The 24451-nt window shown below is 45.9% G+C and overlaps 1 pseudogene; it reads left to right on the forward strand.

Moving 5' to 3' along the window:
- Positions 1 to 16127: 16127 nt before the first annotated feature.
- On the forward strand, positions 16128 to 17072 carry LOC123465215 (annotated as a pseudogene).
- The last annotated feature ends 7379 nt before the right edge of the window (positions 17073 to 24451 follow it).

Consider the following 24451-nt stretch of genomic DNA (forward strand, 5'->3'; position numbering starts at 1 on the left):
TGACCTGTTTTGTAGAATTCAACCCTTTGCTCACCCCCAGTGCTCAAGCATTAAATCAACTGGTCGTTTTTCAGTCGCTAAGTTGTGTCTGACTCTTGGTGGCCCCATGAACTGCAGTCAGGCCTCCCTGTCCTTCACTATCTCCTGGAGTTTGCTCAAAGTCATGTTCATTGAGTTGGTGATGCCATCCAACCATCTCATTCTCTGTCACCCCCATTCTCCTCCTGCCCTCGATCTTTCCCATCATCAGGGTCTTTTCCAATGAGTTGGCTCTTCACATAAGGTGGCCAAAGTATTGGAGTTTCAGCTTCAGTATCAGTCCTTCCAGTGAACATTCAGGACTTATTTCCTTTAGGATTGACTGGTTTGATCTCCTCACTGCCCAAGGGACTCTCAAGAGTCTTCTCTGGCACCATAATTTGAAAGCATCAATTCTTCTGTGTTCAGCCTTCTTTATGGTCCAACTCACACATCTGTACATGACTACTGGAAAAAAACCATAGCTTTGACTATATGGATCTTTGTCAGCAAAATGGTGTCTCTGCTTTTTAATATGTGGACCTAAGGAATAATGATCTTGGCCTTCTCTGACCCTCCTAACTTCAATGAACTAAAGCTTGGACTCTGACAACCCCTGCTCCAATTCTATACTGAACTCTCCCCCGCTCAAGCCCCTTCATGAATATGCATATATAACCCAAACCTCTTCATAAATTTATGCTAACCCATAGCTTGCATGCATGCATGCTCAGTCTCTCAGTTGTGTTAGTCCCATTGCAACCCCATGGACTATAGCCCACCAGGCTTCTCTGTCCATGGGAATATCTCTGCAAAAATAGTGGAGTGGGTTGCCATTTCCTCCTCCAGGGGATCTTCCTAACCCAGCGATGTGTTAGGGGAAGCACACTGACTGAAACCGCCCATCCTGGCCAGACATCAGAGTAACCATGTGCATAACTTGTTTTACAATAGGAGATCTTAATGAGGAACATGGAATTAATAAGCCATCACTAACTGGAAGAGTTCAAGAAAGGTCAAAAGGTGACACCACGTGTCCAAAACCAACACCTCCCAGAATCCTTCTCACTGGCATCCATTTTGGCTGAACAAGATGGCACTCCAGAATCTGAGTCAGAATGATTGGCTAAAGACAACCCGGAAACTAATCCCATCGCCATAAAACCTGAGATCATGAGCCATGTGGCAGAGCAGTTCTCCTGGGTTCCCTTACCCTACTGCTCTCCGCTTGGGCACACCTTTCCAATAAAATCTCTTGCTTTGTCAGCACATGTGTCTCCTCAGACAATTCAATTCCAAAGGTTAGACAAGAGCCCAATTTCGGGCCCTGGAAGGGGTCCCCCTTCCTGGAGCAAATGGTTACTAATATCCTGACCCACAACTCAGGGACCAGCTTGCCCACCAATGGGCCAGACCCAGCAGCCACAACTGAAACCCTTTTGTCCCTGGTCTCCTCCTGATGCAGACAGATGGCCAGAGTGTCCCGACCGGGTAAAGAAGAAGAGACTTTATGGACCTCTCTCCCCTTCCCTCTTTCTTTCCTCTCCTTAACCCTTCCTATTCTACCCTTTTTTTCTAGTCACAGCTTCCTGGATGCAGGAATCTGGTAGAAGTGCCTCAGCCTGAGCTGAGGATTGGAGACCTATCACCTCCTGCTGGCATAGAACTCGAATTCTGCTTCTGTTCTGGATTCTGGTTCTGTTCTGGTCTGGTCTGGTTTCTGGTAGGGCCAAGTTACAGTCCTCCCTTCCCTGGAGGCCCAGGGTAAAGTCCCATAACACGTGGGTATCTTCAGGTAGCAGGAGAAATTTGTAAGGCCTTCCCTTTTGCTCTCCTGTCCCACCTCTTCACCCCTCTTCTTTCAACCATGGCTTCCTTTCCTCCCTCTGAAATCTTTGAAGACCTGCGATATTTTTATTTACCCTGTTAGTACCTGCATCTGAAGTTCTGTGTCTCTATAGAAGGTTTCCTGAGAGACTGTAATCTTGTATTTAAGGGGGTGTCTGATGGTGGCTCAGATGGTAAACCACCTGCCTACAATGCGGGAGACCTGGGTTTGATCCCTGGGTCGGGAAGATCCCCTGAAGAAGGAAATGGCAACCCACTCCAGTACTCTTGCCTGGAAAATCCCATGGATGGTGGACCCTGTTAGGCTACAGTCCATGGGGTCGCAAAGAGTCGGACATGGCTGAGCAACTTCACTTCACTTCACTTCACTAATTAGGACTGCCAGGTCTATCTGTGTGTTTTATATTCTGTGTTCTGTATTGTGATTTTTAATGGCCATTTTGCTTTGTGTGGCCACCATTTGGTTTAGACCTGGGACCGTTTTGCTAGAACTTGATTTTCTTTTTTATTTTATTTTTAAACTTTACATAAGTGTATTATGGGAAGATTTGGGAGAATGGCATTGAAACATGTAAAATATCATGTATGAAACGAGTTGCCAGTCCAGGTTCGATGCACAATACTGGATGCTTGGGGCTGGTGCACTGGGACGACCCAGAGGGATGGAATGGGGAGGGAGGAGGGAGGAGGGTTCAGGATGGGGAACACATGTATACCTGTGGCGGATTCATTTTGATATTTGGCAAAACTAATACAATTATGCAGAACTTGATTTTCTTTCCCTGTGCCTTGAGACCTGGGCTCTCAGTAAACACTTACTTAGATCATCTCTAACTCCTGAAACTGAGGAAAAAGGAGACAAAGTCTTCAAAAAATTTATTTGTTCCAACTTTTATTTATAAACTAATGAATTTTACATTGTAGGATGGCAGAATAGAAGGAATGCTCATCTTCTCCTGTGAGAACTTCAAAATTGCAACTTGCCGCTGAACAACCATCGACAGGAATGTTGGATCCCACCAAAAAAAAAAAAAAAAAAATACCCCACATCCAAGGGCAAAGAAGAAGCCTAAACAAGATGGTAGGAGGGCAAAATTGCCTTTAGAATCAAACCCCATACCTGCCAGAGACACTCGGAGGGCTCAAACAAAACCTTGTGTGCACCAGGCTCCAGAGACCCCACAAGAGTCTGAGCCAGACCTGCCTTTGAGTGTTTGAATGTCTCCTGTGGAGGCATGGATCAGCAGTGGCCACAAGGGGACAGGGGCTCTGCCTTCATCAGAACTGGGAGGCACTATGTGTGGCATCCTCTTGGAGGAGGCCACCATCAGCCCCACCATAGAGCCACTGAGCAGACAACCCAAAAACTGGAGAACAATCATATCAAAGAAGTTCTTGCACTGTTACAAAAGTTCTGGGGCCCACAACAGATTCCCCAACCTGGAGATCTGGCAAAGGGATGGTGAGCCCCTAGGGAATTTGACTTTGAAGGCCAATGGGATTTGATTACAGAACTTCCACAGGGCTAGGGAAATAGACTCTTGAAGGGCACAAATAAAACCTTGTATGCACCAGGACCCAGGAGGAAGGAGCAGTGACTCCACAAGAGACTGAGTCAGACTTGCCTATGAGTGTCCAGGAGTCTCTGGTGGAGGTGTGGGTTGACAGTGGCTTGCCGTGGGGTCAGGAGCACTGAATACAACAGTTCTGGGAGCAGTGGGGTGTGCTGGCATAAGTCTTTTTTTGCAGGAGGTCTCCATTACCACCATTCAGTTCATTTTAGTCTCTCAGTTGTGTCCGACTGTTTGCAACCCCATGGACAGGCCTCCCTGTCCATCACCAACTCCTGGAGTTAACTCAAACTCATGTCCATTGAGTTGGTGATGACATCCAACCATCTCATCCTCTGTCATCTCCTTCTCCTCCCACCTTCAATCTTTCCCAGCATCAGGGTCTTTTCAAATGAGTCAGCTCTTTGCATCAGGTGGCCAAAGTATTGGAGTTTCAGCTTCAACATCAGTCCTTCCAATAAACATTCAGGATTGATTTCCTTTAGGATGGACTGGTTGGATCTCCCTGCAGTCCAAGAGACTCTCAAGAGTCTTCTCTATCACCATGTTACAAAAGCATAAATTCTTCGGTGCTCAGCTTTCTTTATAGTCTCTTTAACTCTCACATTCATAAATGACTACTGGAAAAACCATAGCCTTGACTAGATGGACCTTTGTTGGCAAAGTCAACAATGTCTTTTCTTTTTAATATGCTGTCTAGGTTGGTCACAACTTTTCTTCCAAGGAGTAAGCATTTTTTTATTTCATGGCTACAGTCACCATCTGCAGTGATTTTGGAGCCCCCCCAAAATAAAGTCTGCCACTGTTTCCACTGTTTCTCCATCTATTTGCCATGAAGTGATGGGACCAGATGCCATGATCTTTGTTTTCTGAATATTGAGCTTTAAGCCAACTTTTTCATTCTCCTCTTTCACTTTAATCAAGAGGCTCTTTAGTTCTTCTTCACTTTCTGCAGTAAGGGTGATGTCATCTGCATATCTGAGATTATTGATATTTCTCCCAGCATGCTTGATTCCAGATTGGCCATAGTTTGGCCTCAGGCCAAACTACAGGGAAGAAACACAGCCCCAGCCATCAGCAGAAAATTGGATTAAAGATTTACTGAGCAGAGCCCTGACCAACAGAGCAAGACCCAGATTCCCCCATAGACAGTTCCTCCCCAGGAAGCTTTCACAAGCCTCTTATCCTTATCCATCAGAGAGAAGACAGAATGAAAACCACAATCACAGAAAACTAATCAAACTGATTACATGGATCACAGCCTTGTCTGACTCAATGAAACTATGAGTCATGCCATGTAGGGCCACCCAAGATGGTCAGGTCCTGGTGGAGAGTTCTGACAAAAATTGGTCCACAGGAGAAGGGAATGGCAAACCACTACAGTATTCTTGCCTTGAGAACCCTATGAACAGTATGAAAAGGCAAAAAGATATTGAAAGATGAACTCCTCAGCTTGATAGGTGCCCAACATGCTACTGGAGAAGAGTGGAGAAATAGCTCCAGAAAGAATGAAGAGATGGAGCCAAAGCTAAAGCAGCACCCAGTTGTAGATGTGACTGGTGATGGAAGTAAAGTCCAATTCTGTAAAGAACAATATTGCATAGGAACCTGGAATGTTAGGTCCATGAATCAAGGTAAATTAGAAGTGGTCAAAGAGAAGATAGCAAGAATGAACATCAACATTTTAGGAATCATTGAACTACAAATGACTGGAATAGGTGAATTTAATTCAGATGACCATTACATCTACTACTGTGGGAAAGAATCCCTTAGAAGAAATGGAATAGCCCTCATAGTCAACAAGAGTCTGAAATGCAGTACTTGGATGCAATCTCAAAAATGATCTCTATTTGTTTCCAAGGCAAACCATTCAATATCACAGTAATCCAAGTCTATGCCCCAACCACTAATGCCAAAGAAGCTAAAGGGTTCCATGAAAACCTACAAGACCTTCTAGAACTAACACCCAAAAAACATGTCCTTTTAATCACAGGGGACTGGCATGTAAAAGGAAATCAAGAGATACCTGGAATAAGAGGCAAGGTTTGGCCTTGGAGTGCAAAATGAAGCAGGGCAAAGGTTAACAGACTTTTGGCAAGAGAATGCACTGGTCATAGCAAAAACACCCTCTTCCAGCAAAACAAGAGAAGACTCTACACATGGACATCACCAGACAGTCAATATCAAAATCAGGTTGATTATTTTCTTTGCAGTCAAAGATGGAGAAGCTCTATACTGTCAGCAAAAACAAGACCAGGAGCAGACTGTGGCTCAGATCATGAACTCCTTATTGCCAGATTCAGACTTAAATTGAAGAAAGTAGGGAGAACCACTAGACCATTCAGGTATGCCCTAAATCAAATCTCTTATGATTATACAGTGAAAGTGAAAAATAGATTCAAGGGATTAGATCTGATAGACAGAGTGCCTGAAGAACTATGGACAGAAGTTTGTAACATTGTACAGGAGGCTGTGATCAAAACCATCCCCAAGAAAAAGAAATGCAAAAAGGCAAAATGGTTGTCTGAGAAGGCCTTACAAATAGCTGAGAAAAGAAGAGACGCAAAAGGCAAAGGAGAAAAGGAAAGATATATTCATCTGAATGCAGAATTCCAAAGAATAGCAGGAGAGATAAGAAAGCCTTCCTAAGTGATCAATGCAAAGAAATAGAGGAAAGTAACAGAATGGGAATGACTAGAGATCTCGTCAAGAAAATTAGAGATACCAAGGAAACATTTCATGCAAAGATGGGCTCGATAAAGGACAGAAATGGTATGGATCTAACAGAAGCAGAAGATATTAAGAAGAGGTGGCAAGAATACACAGAAGAACTAAACAAACAAACAAACAAACAAAAAAACCCTTCATGACCCAGATAATCATAATTGTGTGATCACTCACCTAGAGCCTGACATCTTGAAGTGTGAAGTGAAGTGGGCCTTAGGAAGCATCACTGCGAACAAAGCTAGTGGAAGTTATAGAATTCCAGATGAGCTATTTCAAATCCTGAAAGATGATGCTGTGAAAGCGCTGCACACAATATGCCAGCAAATTTGGAAAACTCAGCAGTGGCCACAGGACTGGAAAAGGTCAGTTTTCATTCAATTCACAAAGAAAGGCAATGCCAAAGAATGTTCAAACTACCACACAAATGAACTCATCTCACACTCTAGCAAATTATTGCTCAAAATTCTTCAAGCGAGGTTTCAGCAGTACGTGAACCATGAACTTCCAGAAGCTCAAGTTGGATTTATAAAAGGCAGTGGAACCAGAGATCAAATTGCCAACATCTGTTGGATCATAGAAAAAGCAAGAGAGTTCCAGAAAAGCATCTACTTCTGCTTCATTGACTATGCTAAAGTCTATGACTGTGTGGATCACAACAAACTGTGGTTAATTCTTAAAGAGATGGGAATACCAGACCATATGACCTGCCTTCTAAGAAATCTGTATGCAGGTCAGGAAGCAACAGTTAGAACCAGACGTGGAACAACAGACTGGTTCCAAGTTGGGAAAGGAGTACATCAAGGCTGTATATTGTCACCCTGCTTGTTTAACTTCTATGCAGGGCTGCTGCTGCTAAGTCACTTCAGTCGTTTCTGACTCTGTGTGACCCCATAGACGGCAGCCCACCAGGCTCCCCCATCCCTGGGATTCTCCAGGCAAGAACACTGGTGTGGGCTGCCATTTCCTTCTCCAATGCATGAAAGTGAAAATTGAAAGTGAAGTTGCTCAGTCATGTCCAACTCTTCACGACCCCATGGACTGCAGCCTACCAGGCTCCTCCGTCCATGGGATTTTCCAGGCAGGAGTACTGGACTGGGGTGCCATGGCACATCATGCAAAATGCCGGGCTGGATGAAGCACAAGCTGGAATCAAGATTGCTGGGATAAATATCAATAACTGCAGATATGCCGGTGACATGACCATTATGGCAGAAAGCAAAGAGGAACTAAAGAGCCTCTTAATGAAAGTGAAAGAGAAGGGTGAAAAAACTGGCTTAAAACTAACATTCAGGAAAAAACAAAGATTGTGGCATTCAGTCCCATCGCTTCATGGCAAAAAGATTGGAAAACAATGGAAATAGTGAGAGACTTTATTTTCTTGGGCTCCAAAATCACTGCAGATGGTGACTGCAGCCATGAAATTAAAAGACGCTTGCTCCTTGGAAGAAAAGCTATGACCAACCTAGACAGCATATTAAAAATCAGAAACATACTTTTTCAACAAAGGTCCGTCTAGTCAAAGCTATAGTTTTTCCAGTAGTCATATATGGATATGACAGTTGGACTATAAAGAAAGCTGAGCACCAAAGAACTGATGCTTTTGCACTCGGTCAAGGAAGACTCTTGAGAGTTCCTTGGACTGCAAAGTGATCAAACAAGTCCATTCTAAAGGAATTCAGTACTGAGTATTCATTGGAAGGACTGATGCTGAAGTTGAAACTCCAAAACTTTGGCCATCTACTGTGAAGAACTGACTCATTGGAAATGACCCTGATGTTGGGAAAGATTGAGAACAGGAGGAGAAGGATACAATATAGAATGAGATAGTTGGATGTCATCACCGACTCGATGGACATGAGTTTGAGCAAGCTCCAGGAGTTGATGATGGACGGGGAAGCCTGGCATGCTGCAGTCCATGGGGTTGCAAAGAGTTGGACACAACTGAGTGACTGAACTAAACTGAACTGAATGGAGACCAGGGCTCTCAGAACACCTATCTAGATCATCTCTAACTCCTGAGACTGAGGGAAAATGGGAAGAATCCCTCAAAAATTTTATTTATTCCAACTGTTCTTTATAAACTATTAAATTTTATGTTGTAGTATCTAGTCATGACTAAGGTTAAAAAATGAAGCTAGATTTTGTGTTGTGTATGTTTGAATAAGTGTATGTCTTGGGTACCTCTTTGTCTCTGGATAATATTTTTGAGATTAATTTGTAAATGAGCTCTATTTAATAGGTTTAAAGAAAAGCAAGCACTTACAAATCAAACAATTCTAAATTTAACTAAATGCATTCCTGGTTCATGTGAACCGGGAAATATTAAGTATTGCCAACTACAAATTGGCACTTACCAAGAGCATTCCCATTGATTGAACAACAAAGGCATTTGCCATCTGCCTCTATGGAGATTGAACACCATGCTGCTATAGCTGTTGACCTTCAACAACCCCTGAGGGCGTTCAGGGTGGACTGAGACACTCTGTGCTCCAGGGAATCTGGTGGGACAGATCTTTAGATAGTTGGACATTTTTAGGAACAGATTTTATTATCTCAATCTTTGTATTTCTTCATATCTAGAGAAGCGCTAAATCCCTTCATGGTGACATCAGATCCTCATGACTAACAAAAACCTTTTATAAAATAAGTGCTTCATGGTATCAAACTCCCCCTTCATCAAAACATTATACATTGACTTTCCACCACTGCCACTTTGGAGCAGTCCTCAGAGCTATCTGAGATGCTGCCTCCCAGGCTGCAGTTCTCATTTTGCCCCAAATAAAACTTAACTCACAACTGTCAAGTTGTACATCTTTTTTAGTTGACAGTATTAAATTAATACCTGGTAACATAGACATGTCTTTAAAACCATCAATAAGTATAATACTTTTGTTGTACTTAGGCTTCAGTTCAGTTCAGTTCAGTTCAGTTGCTCAGTCGTGTCCGACTATTTGCGACCCCATGAATCATAGCACGCCGGGCTTCCCTGTTCATCACCAACTCCCGGAGTTCACTCAAACTCATGTCCATCGAGTCAGTGATGCCATCCAGCCATCTCATCCTCTGTTGTCCCCTTCTCCTCCTGCCCCCAATCCCTCCCAGCATCACGGTCTTTTCCAGTGAGTCAACTCTTCTCATGAGGTAGCCAAAGTATTGGAGTTTCAGCTTCAGCATCAGTCCTTCCAAAGAACACCCGGGACTGATCTCCTTCAGAATGGACTGGTTGGACCTCCTTGCAGTCCAAGGGACTCTCAAGAATCTTCTCCAACACCACAGTTCAAAAGCATCAATTCTTCGGTGCTCAGCTTTCTTCACAGTCCAACTCTCACATCTATACATGACCACTGGAAAAACCATCGCCTTGACTAGACGGACCTTTGTCGGCAAAGTAATGTCTCTGCTTTTGAATATGCTATCTACGTTGGTCATAACTTTTCTTCCAAGGAGTAAGTGTCTTTTACTTTCATGGCTGCAATCACCATCTGCAGTGATTTTGGAGCCCAAAAAATAAAGTCTGACACTGTTTCCACTGTTTCCCCATCTATTTGTCATGAAGTGATGGGACCAGATGCCATGATCTTATTTTTCTGAATGTTGAGCTTTAAGCCAACTTTTTCACTCTCCACTTTCACTTTCATCAAGAGGCTTTTGAGTTCCTCTTCACTTTCTGCCATAAGGGTGGTGTCATCTGCATATCTGAGGTTATTGATATTTCTCCCGGCAATCTTGATTCCAGCTTGTGTTTCTTCCAGTCCAGCGCTTCTCATGATGTACTCTGTATATAAGTTAAATAAACAGGGTGACCATATACAGCCTTGACGAACTCCTTTTCCTATTTGGAACCAGTCTGTTGTTCCATGTCCAGTTCTAACTGTTGCTTCCTGACCTGCATATAGGTTTCTCAAGAGGCAGGTCAGGTGGTCTGGTATTCCCATCTCTTTCAGAATTTTCCACAGTTTATTGTGATCCACACAGTCAAAGGCTTTGGCATAGTCAATAAAGCAGAAATAGATGTTTTTCTGGAACTCTCTTGCTTTTCTGATGACCCAGCAGATGTTGGCAATTTGATCTCTGGTTCCTCTGCCTTTTCTAAGACCAGCTTGAACATCTGGAAGTTCACGGTTCACGTATTGCTGAAGCCTGGCTTGGAGAATTTTGAGCATTACTTTACTAGCATGTGAGATGAGTGCAATTGTGCGGTAGTTTGAGCATTCTTTGGCATTGCCTTTCTTTGGGACTGGAATGAAAACTGACCTTTTCCAGTTCTGTGGCCATTGCTGAGTTTTCCAAATTTGCTGGCATATTGAGTGCAGCACTTTCACAACATCATCTTTCAGGATTTGAAATAGCTTATTAGAGGTCAAATAAGACTGTATTCTGTTACAAATTTGTTAACAAGAAATGTACCTCATTTTGGGAAATGCTTTATGGAAACTAAGATGTGTTTTCAGTAGAAGAAGGTATAAAAAATAATACTGAAAAGAGTTATGTATGATCAGTATTTTCTAAAATTGCGTTACAATTAGTTGGATAAATGGGTTTTGTTAGGAATGACACAGCCATAGGAAAACTGGTTAGGGCCAACTAGGTCCAAGATGACTTTTACTAGACCTTGAGCCTTGGTATATACACCCATTGTGACATATCAGCAAGCTAAATGATATACCCATCAGCACTGACTAAACCTGATTGAGTGTTCTAAACCCTTTTGAGTGATTATTTTGGCAAAACTTTCTAAATTGAATTCTGCTGAAGTTCTTTTGACCTCTAGCTAACTTTGGGATACTTCAGAGGGCCCCTGAAACATCCCAAAGAGAGATGTTAAGATAATTGTTTTTATTTGGTTGGTTAAATTGCATGGGAAATATTATCAAATGAGTAATATATCCTCTTAGGTTATTACGTATGGTAAATATTACTGATATAGATATCCTAGAAGTTAATGGAGTTCCTAACATTCTGATATGTCCTGGTATTCTAATGGGAAACATGATGACTTCACAAAAGTTAAAAAAGGACTAAATGAACCAGCGAATATGCTTATAACTTTTAAGTTTTCTATCTGAAAAAATTACGGGTTTGAGTCTGTATTTTCTGGGAACAGGGGAAACCTTACCCTCAAACTAAGTATGACTGTAATTTGGTAAGATTATACTTTATAAACAAATTAAAACAATTATATTTTCTATCCTATTCCTCCAGAGATTGGAAACTCTTAGGTTTCCAGTAACTTTATCGGATAAGTTAGGAAGGTTATCTCATTAACAGGTACAGAAATCTCAAGGAATTTTTGAGACCTTGAAAAGGGAAGAATTCACTTAGATTTCTTAAGTGAAATCTGTGATAAGCCTTTGGCATGACTTTCCTAGACGTTTTATTTTGAAAGTTCAGTCTGAGATTAAAGTTTCAGCAAAGCAAAAAGTCTATGATCGATTATGGTTATATAAATCATCAGGCCAAATTTATTGACAGCAGACCTATTTTGCAAACAAACTAGCCTTAATTTGGTTATATTTGATAAAAATGAGGGCAATTTTAGGGAGAAAAAGATGTTTCAATAAATATCAAATCCCAGTCTGTTAATGGAGGTCTGTATCTAGTCAGACTCACTTTCTGGATAGTTCTTTGCTGTTATGGGATATTAATGTAACATCTAACTGAATTCTTAAAGAACACCCTAAGTTTGTTTCTGAAGCTTATCTCAGTAGTCTATCTTTGGATGAAGATCAGATGCCTCATGACCTGCAACCAAGACTGGAAAAAAGAATAATTTAAGGGACTGTCTCCAACTTGGATGGAAGGATCTTTTTCTCAGGTATTCTTAACTTGCTCATGCATAGTGAAATTGACTCTTGGATTAATTCCCATTTCCAAAGGCCCCTATACTAGACTGGTCTATAGAGAAGACAGCTGACTTGATCTCACCTTAAAATGACACTCAAACAGAGGAGAAACTGCACTACACCAAGACGAGAAAAAGACAACATTAGAGACAGATAGCTTACCTGAATGCTGGACCTGATTCATATGATGATATGATTGTTGCAGGAAGGGGGACCCCTTCCAGGGCCCGAAACTGGGCTCTTGTCTAACACTCGGAAATGAATTGTCCGAGGAGACACATGTGCTGACAAAGCAAGAGATTTTACTGGGAAAGGGTACCCGGGTGGAGAGCAGTAGGGTAAGGGAACCCAGGAGAACTGCTCTGCCGCGTGGCTTGCAGTCTCGGGTTTTATGGTGATGGGATTAGTTTCCGGGTGGTCTTTAGCCAATCATTCTAATTCAGAGTCTTTCCTGGTGGTGCACCCATCGCTCAGCCAAGATGGATGCTAGCGAGAGGGATTCTGGGAAGTGAACGGACACACGGTGTCTCCTTTCGACCTTTCCCGAGCTCTTCCGGTTGGTGGTGGCTTATTAGCTCCGTATTCCTTATCAGGATCTCCTGTCATAAAACAACTTATGCAAATGATTACTATGGTGCCTGGCCAGGGTGGGCGGTTTTAATCAGTGTGCTTCTTCTATCATGATCAATTTATAATGTTTTCTTGACTTCTTATGTTGCAGGAAGGAGGACTCCTTCCAGGGCCCAAAAGTGGGCTCTTGCCTAACATTCAGAAATGAATTATCTGAGGAGACACATAAGCAAGAGATTTTACTCGGAAGGGGTGCCCAGGCGGAGAGCAGTAGGGTAAGAGAATCCAGGAGAACTGCTCTGCCACATGGCTTGCAGTATTGGGTTTTATGGTGATGGAATTAGTTTCTGGGCTGTCTTTAGCCAATCCTTCTGACTCAGAGTCCTTCCTGGTGGTGCATGCCTTGTTCAGCCAAGATGGATACCAGCAAGAAGGATTCTGGGAGGCAGTTGGACACATGGTGTCACTTTTGAACCTTTCCTAAACTCTCCTGGTTGCTGGTGGCTTATTAGTTCCATGTTCCTTACCAGGACCTCCTGTCATAAAACAACTCATGCAAATGGTTACCATGGTGCCTGGCCAGGTAACTGGAGTGGATCGAGGGTGTCATGTGACAGGCCTTCTGATAAGCCCTTCACATACTTTTATTCACTTAACTGATACAAAGTAGGTATTAAGCCCATTGTACAGATGGAGAAACTGAGTCTCTGATGAGTAACTAGCCTAGGATCATCCAACTCTTAAATGTCTGCCAAAGGTCCAGAGCCTTCTGTAACTATGAGTGTCCATTTCCCCTTCACTTCTCTGCCCTTCTGGCACCTCCTCCTTCCTTCTTTTGTCCTGGCCATGACCTTCTCATCTCACTGTCTTCCAGTCCACATGCCTGGCTGCTAGGCAGGCAGGGCTCAGCCACATCCAGGCTGTGCTCTGACGGGGGCACCATGTCCAGGCTCACAGATTAGAATGGAGAGGGGGCTGCTGGGAGACTCAGGCAAAGCTCTTCTCTTCAGATGGGGGATCTGAGGCCCAGAGAGGGCACATACCTTACCCAGGGTCACACAGCACAAACCCCGATACCTCTCCTTCCCCAAATCCTCCCTTGTGCCATCAAATGGATCTAAAGTTGTCATTTAACCTTAGGCAGAATCAAGGATGATGTTGAGGATGTTGGTGGGAGAGCAACTGGGGAACAGGCAGCATGACACCCCCAGCTTCCCCCAAGCCAGTGCCCCTCCCTCTCCCTGACAGTGCCCACTGGGAAGCCAGAAGGCTCCAGGGCTCCACTGACTATTGGGGCTCAAGGAGCTTTGTGAGTCCAGGGAAGTTCTCAAGGTTTGCTCTGTGTTTCTCTTTCCAGCCTCAGCTTGTCCCAGGGTTTATTATCAGCAAAGGCAACAAGGCCCCTGATGGCAGGAAGCTGGCTGGGGCTCAGGGTGCTGGCCCTTCAGCCCTGGGGGCCTCTCAGCAAATAGTCCCTTGGAAACAGGGCAGCTGTCCCTGAGGAGGGGGTGGGCTGGGAGGGGCCTCACTCACCCTACACTGGACCCTGGAGGAGCCCCTGTGTGAGCAGGACTGCAGCCCTGGCTGGTGGGACTGTCTTGAGCAGGTGACCTGGGCAATTCCGTGGTCTCCAGGGTCCCTGCCACTCTGGCCACATGTCCCTGTCATAGCCCTGAAACTCCTTCAAGCCCCTGTTCTCCTGCCTCAGTTCCAGTCCAGGCCCATCCTCCATGGGGAAAGTTGGCTCCATGCCTGCATCTCTTCTGGGTCAGAAGACACCTACTGGGTTGTCTCAGGGCCCCTGGGATTCTGGGATCCCCCCAGTCATCTACACTCTGTCCCCCGCCCCCACCCCAGTCCAGGGGTGCATCCTCAGGGCTGTCTCCTCCCAGGGGTCAAGGAGGTGCTTTCTCTTCAGCTCCTGCCCTTAAAATGGTCCAACCATCTGTTCATCCCCACTCCCTCACTGGGAGGCCCTGAAAAGCTCCACGTCAGCATCAGATACAGCATCCTTGTTCATTTCCAATCCCTTCTTCCAGCTTGGAAGCTGCTAACCAGTCTCCCAGGCCAGGAGAATCCTCACAGGTAGGACTACTGCCAGACTCCCATCTGGATGGCATCTTTGGAGCTTAAGAGTCAAATATTATGTTAATTTATTCTGTGGTTCTTCCATGATGCTCCACCTTGGAGTCATGCTGGGTGGGTGTCCCCTGTTCCAGTGGAGAACCACATGTTAAGGCAAAATTGGGGGAGGGGATTCAGAATAGTTTCTACTTCCCATGTCATCTTGTCCCCATGGCCTTGCTCTCACCCCATGGTTCCTCCCTGTTAATCTCTGATCTCCACTCCTCCGGGTGGGGCTGTGTCCCCTCAGATAGCAGCTCCTGCTAGTGATGCTGCAGGGAGGACAGGCTGGGACACGCGTGTCTTCAGGTTGCTGTGGAAGGAAGACCTGCAGCTGTGTCCTGGCTCCCAGAGCTCGAGTTTGGTCCTGGGCTCCCACCCGTGGGCCCTACCGACTTGTGCGGTACAGAACAAAGTGCTCAAACCCACAGCTTTGGTACTTTTATCTGAATTTCCACTTTCTAGCCATGGTACAGGAGAAGGAAATGGCAACCCACTCCAGTATTCTTGCCTGGAGAATCCCAGGGATGGAGGAGCCTGGTGGGCTGCTTTTGTCTATAGGGTCACACAGAGTCGGACACGACTAAAGCGACTTAGCTGCAGCAGCCATGGTATGAGCTTAGGGATGGTACTTAAGTCCTAGAGTGTTTTTTGTTCCCTCCTCTGCAAAATAGAGTTAACAGTACAATTCAGTACCTCATTCCTGAAACATTTGGGGTCATATATCCTCCAGAATTCAGAATTTTTCAGCTTCAGTCATGAAACATGGTGAAACTACCCTGTATGATGTAACACCCCCTGGGGTTTTAAAGCACCTTACAGTCAAACCCAGTAGTGTTTCTTCAACCAAACGTTTAAACATTCACACTAAGTGAAATAATGATCAGAAATTGTCTTATGTCTGTTGAGGTAAAATTTTGTTACCAAATGAATTATTTTAATTTAATATTATATTTATTCAAGATTCCAATTTGGAACAAAATCCATGACATTAAAGGCCAAATGAGTTTTTTTTAAATTATTTTTGAATTTTCAGAGACATGAAAATTGAGTAATGTAGGTAAGGACCATCCTACCCTGTGTTTCTGCAGATAACATCATGTACCAAAAAGTAATAATTAAAAAAAAAATTCATGGTTTAATGCCAGACCTAACCCAGCTGTGAGGTTTGGGATAAGACAAGTCTCCTGACAAGGCCAAGGGTGATGGGTGGGGAGAATCATTCTGAAGCGGTTGTGCTGTTACCCAGGTGTCTGAGCCACTGGTTCTAACTCCACAGATCCTGAGCTTCAGCAGTCACAGGACTCTGAGTCTTTTCCAGGCATCTGACTTAATCCCCCTCCAGAGCTGGATCTTTCTCTGATGGGTCCTCAGGGAAGACCACTGCCATATTGGTGACAGAGACTGATCTGACTTCGTGATCACCATGTGCTCATCCTCAAGCCTGCTTTCTGCAATCCTCCTGGGCTACTTCCTCCGCCTGTTGCAGCTGCTCTCCACCTGCCTGGCCTTCTCGCTTGTGGCCAGCGTGGGCACTTGGATGGGGGCCGTAAGTAACTGGTCCGTATTCATCTGGTGCTTCTGCTTTCTCGTGACGCTCATCATCCTCATAATCGAGTTCTGTGGGCTCCAGTCCCGCTTCCCCTTCTCCTGGTACAACTTTCTCATCACCTATGCCTGTTACGCTGCCCTCCTCTGCATCTCGGCCTCCATCGTTTACCCCATCACTTACATCTGGTTCTTCCCCCATGGCCGCTCCCAGGATCATGCCATCGCCACCACTGCATTCTCCTGCATTGCTTCTGTGGCTTATGCCAGCGAAGTGGCCTGGGCTCGTACCTGGGTCTGGCTCGGCGTGATCACCAGCTACATGGTCACTGTGCCAGGACTGCTCAAGGGGCTGGAGACTTTTGTGGCTTGTATCATCTTCGCCTTTATCATTGACAGCCACCTGTACGTGCACCAGCCGGCCCTGGTGTGGTGCGTGGCCATGTACTCCATCTGCTTCCTCCTGGCAGCCGCGGCCCTTCTGCTGAACTGGTGTGACTGAGACAACAGGCTGCCCATTGCCTTTCCCACTTTTCTTTTGGGGCTGACCCTGCTCATCGTCCTCCTCTACACCAGTGCTCTGGTCCTCTGGCCTCTCTACCAGTTTGAAGAGCAGTTTGGTGGCCAGCCCGAGTGGTCGAGCTGCAATGATGGGCTCATCTACTCTGTGTGTACCTGGGACCAGCAACTGGCTGTGGCCGTCCTGACAGCCATCAACCTGCTGATTTACGTGGTCAACTTGGTGTTCTTGGCCCACATGGTTTTTTCAAGGACTGAGGATCAGCTCAGGGGCTCCCAGTTCCCTCTTCTTTACAAGTCATGATGTCCTCCTCCTGGATCTTTATTTAGGGACCTCCCTCGGGTTTGGCTGCCTCTTTCAGAAGTCCAATGGTGAGGGACAAGTGTCGGTTAAAAGAAAAATAGCTTTATTGAGGAAGCTGCTAATCCTGGGGAGAATGTGAAGTCATGTCCTGAAGAATCCACTCCTAACTCCCCAGGTTTTCCTGAGTTTTTATAAAGAAAAGAGGAAGAGTATAAGCTAGGGGGGCTTCCCAGGTGGTGCTAGTGGTAAAGAACCTGCCTGCCAATGCGGGAGGTATAAGAGATGCAGGTTTGATCCCTGGGTCAGGAAGATCCCCTGCAGGAGGGCATGACAACTTACTCCAGTATTCTCGCAGTGCCCTGCCCCCATCCAGAGTGTGGGAAGCCCCTGGATGGCACACCTGGCCTCAGGATCTGGATTCTGTGCCTGGCTCTGCCTGGGCCCTGGGCTCATGGGTGACGCCAGGGCTGCTCCAGACACCTGCCAAGTCCAGGGTGTCAGAGGCCTTGGGGACTCATCCCTGACCCACCTCTGCCCTGGACATCAGGATGTTAGCAGGGAAGGCCCGGGTCCCATGGCGCCTGGATTCAGCCCCCAGTCCCCTCTTTGTCCTGTGTCTGTAGGACAGTGTGCTGTGACATAACTCAGTGGAAGACTCAAGGGCAGCCATGGAGCTCTACCGCATCTCCAGGAGAATTCGAGAGCAGTGAGGGCTGCACGCCTGGTAGAGTCCAGCCCCCTCCCCAAGGACTAGAGGCCTTCATCTCTTCAGGACAAAAACTCTCTTGCTTTTGGGAACATGCATCTTTAGCAGTAACATGGCTCCATATCCTCTCTACTCCCTCGGGTCCTCCTCTTATCTCTTTCTTTTTTCTCTCTGAGCTGAGGGTCAGTGGACACCATCCAGCACTGAGACGGCAACAAAGGCTTGAGCTGGGATGGAGACAAGTGTCTATTTCCTTAACATCCTGAATCCTGTGGGTCCAAGAAGATGTCCCTGGGACTTAATTAATACCCTGCCTCCACCTCACTTTTCCAGTTGCATTTATTCCCTGGAGGGTGACATTACTTCCTGGGGGTGACACCCCCCCTCAGAGGTCCACTCATCTCATCTTGATATTGGTGCCCCAGCATTGGGGAGCTTCCAGGCAAGGGTGCAGGAAGAGGGATGGGTGCCCCCTGCTGACCTTCAGCACCTCATCCCTCCTCTCGTTTATAAAACTAGGAAGCAAGGGTAGTGGACTTGCAAGAGTTGTGCATCTGTGGGAACGAGGTTGGAATCCTTCCTTTGGGTCCAGGAGTCGTGTCCTGGACACTGTGTGTCCTGGTCTGGCTGCAGTGCCCCACCCAGAGATCCTGCAACAGCACCCCTATTTCAGTCAGGTCAGTCCCTGTTGGAAAACCAGCCAGAAAAAAACAGAGTGTGGAGACTTTAGGTGCAGACTGATGGACAGCATCACTCTCCTTCCACCCACCAGCCTCTCTACAAGGACATTCACAGCCAGCCTCACAGACAAGGGCCACGTGGATTGGCAGCCAGCACTGCCATCCCCAACCAGGGTGGACAGCCAGGTGCCTGAGGCCACAGGAGAGAAGGGTCTCTCTTCTCTCCACTCAAAGCTGGATTGAGGAAGTCATCTCCATGATTTTCCAAGAAAAGCCAGAGAATGGGAACATCTGTGCCCTCAGCTCAGTTCTGGATGCAGCTCAGGCCACAGTCTAGGGGACATCAGCTGGAGTCACCCTGTCTGTAGGAGGCTCTGGCTTGCTGAGAAGAGAGCCTCTGGCCGCTGCCCCAGGAGACAGGGAGCCCAGGCCAGGCAGGGAACAAGGGAAGGGACTGAGACTTGGGCACAGGGGGGGCTTCTCCATCAACTATGTGTGCTAAAGGGCTGGGGGAGGCCATGGTCACCCAGCAGGTGGGCTTGGAGGCCACTACTTCCCCTCCCCAGACCCCTGGACCCAAGGCACCTCCCTTCCTTCTGACTTTGGAGACAAGCCTGTGTAGGCATCTCTCAGCTCCTCCCCCAGCCTGTCCATCAAGTCTGCAGGGAACATGGAGACCATCTGGCAACCATCCGTCCCCTGACCCTTCTTCTCTGTTTAGGATATTTTTCAAGCTTGAATTTTTTTTTCTTAAAAAGTTAATTTACTTCCATGTTTCAAAATCAAATTGTTCTAAAAAGCCATATATTGAGCCATATAATCCCTCCTCACTCAACCCTCAGCTCCCCTCCCCCACCAGGACCAGGTAACTGCTCCACTGGACTCCTAGGAGTCGTTCATGTGCTTTTTGATGTGAATCAAGCAAATATAGATGTGTTTATTTTTATTTTCTCTCCTTTGATTATTTCAAATGTATCATACTATTCATAATTCTGTATCTTACTGTTTTTTCCTTATAAATCCTGGAGATATTTTCTTCTTAATATTTTGAGAGAATCCTCCCTTTTTTCCAAGCTGTGTAGTATTCCAAGCTGTATATTGTGAATTACACAATTAATCTTTGTTCTAAAGATGAGGGCTTGGGTTATTTTAAATCTATCCACCCTTATTATCAAATGAGATATTGAATGAGAGAATTCATGTCATGCAGCTCTGATTAGAGACAAGTGGTGGATGATGCCATCAACTTACTTACAACCCCATTACCTCACCAAAAACTTAGAGCCTCAGGGAAAACAGCTTAATAACAATCTCTTTCGTACTATTTGCTTATTTTATAAATGGGAAACTGGGGCTCAGGTCAGTGACAAGACTCATCTGTGCTCATGGTAGATGAGCTGCAGAATTGGAACTAAAAAACTGATCTCTTGGGCTCTGCTCTCCACATGATCACCATTCATCCTCAGGGAGACCAGACCAGGGCTGTGGGGCCACTGGACTGGAGTCAGGAGAACATGTGACTGTGGACCCAGCCGTGGATCCCAGATCTGCCTTTCTTACACTCTGGACTTCTGTTTCCACTTCCCCTGCTATGGTCAATCTCTCTGTACTCTCAACAGAATGAACTTTGTGTTCCCTAAAGATAACATGAGCTCCCCAAACAGAGCGAGAGCATTCAGACTGCTGAGCTGGACTCTGAAGAAGTGGGAGGACAAGAATGCAGGAACAAGGGAGTCTGGGACACCTCAGACAGTGGGGGCACCTGGAAGCAGTTTGTGTTTTGACAAGAATCACTGGAGAGTTGGAACACTGGGAAGTGACTGAGCAAACTCATGTTATGAAAGAGAAACATGTTCACTGCCAGGCAGAGGTCATGGGGAAGGAGGGTCTGTATAATCAGGGAGGATGTAACCAATAAACAGGACCCAGCAGCCAAGAGGGAACAAGCAGAGAGGGTGGACAGAGGGGAGGGAGCCGTCTTCCATCTCCACATCTGAGTCTCCAAGACTGGCAAGTCTAGGGGCCCCAGGAAGAGGGGGCTTGGAGGGACCAGGGGTCTCTGGCACCCCTCCCCCCTCTAGCAGATGAGGAAACGGAGTCAGCATCAGTGAGTGCCCTCCTCAGGGGTCAGGCAGGTTGTTACAGAACGAGGGTGGACGGGGCAGAATCCCAGCCTGGAGGATGCTGCTGCCACACTTGTCACAAGCAGCGTGGGGCCATGGACGGACAGCCGGCCTGGGGACAGGACACCTGGTCCTGACTCTGACTCTGCCACACGCAGGGTGACTCTGGACAAGTGCTGCCATCCCTGGGGCGCAGCTGCTCTTCCTCTATGACGAGAGGGTGGGACTAAGCGGAAGACCTTTACACTCTCTTTTGAGCTCCACAGTGAGGGGACTGGACCAGCCTTGGAATTGTGACAAATGACCCTTAACTCTCAACAGGAGGGATGGAGCAGCCGCCATCATGAACCACAGGCTTGGCCAGTGAGCCTCTCAGGTGATCCTATCCTGGACAGCAGTTCTTTTACTAAAGCACAGAGGCATCTCCATTCTCCTGGGAAGTGAAGTCCCAGAGTTATGTTCAATTTGATTCAGGAAAGTATATGAATATGAGATTCCTGCACCCAGACTTAGGGAGGTCAATGCATAGTTGCTCATATCTATGAAAAAATTGGTCAGTAATCAATTAAGAAATAAATGGAAAATTTTGTTCGAGCCAACATAATTAAAACCAGGTAGACATTCTTTCAGGAAGCTGTGAGAACTGTTCCAAAGAGGTAAGGTGGGACCAGTATGTACGTGACTTTAGGGAAGGGATACATGCAACCAAGCACACATCTTGGCCAAGTTGTTGCTCTCAAAAGGAGCAGATAACAGAGTTAATGGTTTTAGTGCTTTGCTACATGTAGGAAGATGCAAGAAACTGGGTTCATAAAGATTTCTCCTAAAAATATCTAACCATCTGAGGGCCAGTTCTACCAGCATCCCCAGAGCATAAGGTACCCCATCATGATCTTCTCCCCAAACCCCTTCCAGGGTGGATTGTAGGTCAGTGAACAGCAGTGGCTAAGGATTTGATTCTTGTAGAACTGGTTGGTAGACAACATTCTTTATTACACGATCCCCTCTGTTTCCGTCTAGGTTTTGATAGAAGTTTGGGAGGCATCTTCTACGAATTTGTGTCAAGAGTTAGGAATGCTCATTCCCAGGTCATGAGATGATTTCACTGACAGACCAGTCAAGGTGCTGTTATTCATCCAGTCCTGTAACAGAAGACAAAATCCTCTGGACCACCTGTTTTACTAGTCTGGCATGGTCCAGAAAATGGTTTCCTCTTGTTGCTTCTTCCCATATCTAGAGTCACACTATTACTACCATCAATCTTATAGATTATCCATCAGGTCAATCATTTCAGGTCACCTAATCATCATTATTTTTATCAGGTACTCAATCACACATTGTGAATGTAAGAAACAACTGTCTTGTCAAGCAGGCAGAGTATAAGTAATACAGCTAGTGACATTAATGAGGTCATAAGAAAGTAGTATTATTTTCTAAAGAGTTACATGCTTGGGCCAGACAGAAATATTGATCTTTAAATGGCAACCCACCCCAGTGTTCTTGCCTGGAGAATCCCAGGGATGGCGGAGCCTGGTGAGCTGCCGTCTATGGGGTTGCACAGAATCAGACACGACTGAAGTGACTTAGCAGTAGCAGCATGGTTGCAGCAGGTATTCCTGCCATTGGGGTAATCAGCTTAACACACATAATGAAGATGCACATTGTTCACCACAGAGGAGAAAGAAGCCTCAAATGGGTAGAGAAAAAAATTTATGTTTAAAATTTTCTTTTTTTGCCTTAAAATATAATACTTATTTCATTCCTTCTTAAGATTTGCCTGCCTTGGGTACCACCTCCTGGGAGCCCTGCCCTTCTACCCGCCCCTGGGTGAAGAACTCATGCTTCCTCCCAGTACAGGAGTGAGGGGCAGCCCTGCGGGTCTTTCTCCCCCTCTCCCCAACAGCTCTGCTTGCCTGGCTGCATGGCGCTGGTGACGCTAGCATGCTGGGCTCTGAGGCTCTGTGGCTGCGAACGGGACAAGAGGAAGGCTTGGGTTGACTTCACAGGCACCAGCTACTGTAAAGGACTGCTGGTCTCAACTCAGGATGCACAGAGACACACACAGAGTGTGTACACCAAGTACACACTTTTCTAGAAAGGCATCCAGGTGCTGTCATGGTCCCTTTAAGAGTTAAGGGGATAGGATATAGGCACTTGGGTGGGGCCCAATATCTTACTTGGGTGGGGCCCAACATCTTGTATCACAGGCTGGGTCACACCCCTAGGCTCTGGTCCAGGAGTAGGTGGGAAGTAAGAGGGAGGGACCCTCAGAGGCCTAGGTTTGGGTGAGGGTGGAAATTTAAACTGTCTGGGACCCTTCTGAGCTCTAGGTAAATTTGGGGCAGATAGAATATTTAGATTTTCTTCTTTGTTTTCTTTCATCTTTATATTGAGATTTTAAAAAGACATTATAAACATGGGAGAGGGGACAAGTCTTTTCTCTATGACTGACAGTAGGGGCTGATGGGAACAAAGAGCTCTGGAGAATTTTTCTAAACTATATATATTGATGTAGATCGCATTATGCCTGAGTCCCAGAGAATCAGGAAGCAGAAGAAAACAACTAGTACACAGAACATACGTGTGTGCACCACACACTGAAGCAATGTGGTTTCTTTGACAATGGAAACAGCAATCCCCAACCCCTCAAACCACCTGCTCAAAATATTTGAAAAGAAATTTTCTTTTTATGAATAGGTGTGCTGTGTGCTCAGTCATGTCCTACTCTTTACGACCCCCTGGAATGTAGCCCTCCAGGCTCCTCTGTCCATGGAATTCTCCAGGCAAGAATACTGGAGTGTGTGGCCATTTCCTGTAGGGGATCTTCTCGACCCAGGGATCAAACCTGGGATCAAACCCACGTCTTTTGTATCTACTGCATTGGCAAGCAGATTCTTTACCACTGCACCACTTGGGAAGCCCTTATGAATAGATTCATTCAGTAATTTTTGCCCTCGACCAGAAAAAAGAAAAGAATGGAGGGGGAAAACCCCAGACATATCAGCTTTAAGGCTGGCAGTGGCCATGTTCTTCTCCTTGCAGATGCAAGACATGTTTTTTTTTTAATACTGAGGGTGGAAAGCCACATCATTGCCCCTCACTAATACTGCAGACAGTTGTCTTCAAGATCCTGTGGTTCTTTGCCAGCAATAATTTTGATTACTCAGAGATTGGTTAGGATAGAAGACGTCCATGCTTTTCTTCTTCTAAGATGCACTATAGGCAGTGGGTGTTTAGCCTGCAAAAATTCTGAAGCTAATCTCAGGTGAGGCTGAGCACCAGCTGAGGCCCAGGGACCCAGGGTCTCTGCTTTAAGACTCCTACCCCCTGGGAATTATTGACATCCAAAGATTTTCTTTTAAACTTAAAGGGGAGGTACTCTGTATACCCCCTTCCACTGGGAGAAAGCAAACCTAATCCCTAGTTGCCCACCCAACCAATAAACCCACAGACTCACACCAACCAAGGCACTCCCATGGGGACAGACATGCTTTGGCAATAGGCCTCTCCAGAGGCGCAGGGTGTGAACAGCTGCACAGAGGGCTGTGTGCTGTGGAGTCAGCACCTTAGGAGGTGGGAGGGGGCGGTGGGCAGAGAAGGAAGGAGTCTCAGGTCCTGAAGGATCAGAAGAAGGAAAATGGGGAGAGGTGGTCAAGGCACAGGAGATGAGAAAACCAAGGACAATCAGAAGAGGGGTGAAAAGCAGGAAATGTAGGAAAGATGAGAGAAACAAGCGAAAGAGGCAAAACAAGTTGTGGGCAACCACACAAAACAATAAGAAGACAGAGGAGAATGAGAGAAGGAAACAGAAAAGAGAGTGACATGAGTGAAGGATGTGAGAAGAGAGAGAGGGGAGCCAGGAAGAGGACA

This window comes from Bubalus bubalis, chromosome 20 (assembly GCF_019923935.1).
Source record: "Bubalus bubalis isolate 160015118507 breed Murrah chromosome 20, NDDB_SH_1, whole genome shotgun sequence".
Classification (NCBI taxonomy): Eukaryota; Metazoa; Chordata; class Mammalia; order Artiodactyla; family Bovidae; genus Bubalus; species Bubalus bubalis.